Genomic DNA, 1,151 nt, shown 5'->3' on the forward strand with positions numbered 1-1,151 from the left:
TGATAATTGTCTTTTTGTTCAGAACTTCTCCACATTTCGAAGTGTTTCACGAGCCAGAACGACCTATCTTTCTTCCTGGCTTGCTCTATAATGATATCAAATGCAATACCAACAACAACTCAACAGCAACAACGCAAACTACGACAACAACCCACATATTGCGCATTGTTTAGAGCGGTCATAAAGTGTTGAAGCGCTCAAATTCAAAACTGTTTCAACCTGTCACCTGTCAGAATCGAGACGAGGCAGTGTTGAATCGCGTGAATGGACCGCGAACCAGTCAAGTGATTCATTCAGGAAGTGAAGCAGATGCTGCTTCGGACGTCACATGTCACCTGATTTGAAGCAAGCTTCGAAGCACTGCTTCTATGGAATAGAAAGTCCAGGGTTGAAGCTCCGTTCGAAGCTTCAGTGTCAAACTGCCATCACTAGTGTTTTCTACTAGTATAGCGTTGTGTTGATTGTTTGCTCCATGTACAGCTGTGTTTCTTAAACAGCCATATTTTGTTATTTGTGTTCCCTTCTTATAGAGAGGGTTGATTTATTACTTTCTGTTTAGCCTATTCATGTTATTGGAGGCTACTTATCAAGGCTCTTTTGTTGAGCTTCATTTGACTTTGTACTCTTTTGCCTTTTGTTTGTGCCACGCTTGTAATATACCTAATTGCATACTGGGGTGTGTTATTTCCTTCTACCCTAGAGAGGACGTAACAAGAGCATCCCATGGAATATAACAAAAAGGGTTTCTGAAGTGAATTACCTACCCCACCTTTAAACCAGGGTTTCCGCTAGGATTTTTTCTCGCCGGTCAAATGTCCGGGCAGAATTCATTTTACCGGACTAATTTGAAACTTACCGGTCATATTTCAATAATAATAATAATAGTTGTGTAGCAGAGTTTCAGCATGTAATTACCGGACTATGAGCAGATATGCTTCAGTTTAAAACTCAGTTCACGGGCTCATTTTTATATTGCTTCAGTTTATAATCGTAACAGATCGAAAAATTCAGATTCATTTTTCAATAAATGATTCCACAAACAACAAACAACATAATTATTACATTCAAACAAACTACTTGTAGTAGATAACGTACATTATTCAGAAGTTTACATCAACTTTGAATAATAACACGGGAGAAACGGAGCCTCT

Source organism: Pseudochaenichthys georgianus, unplaced genomic scaffold (assembly GCF_902827115.2).
Source record: "Pseudochaenichthys georgianus unplaced genomic scaffold, fPseGeo1.2 scaffold_762_arrow_ctg1, whole genome shotgun sequence".
NCBI lineage: Eukaryota > Metazoa > Chordata > Actinopteri > Perciformes > Channichthyidae > Pseudochaenichthys > Pseudochaenichthys georgianus.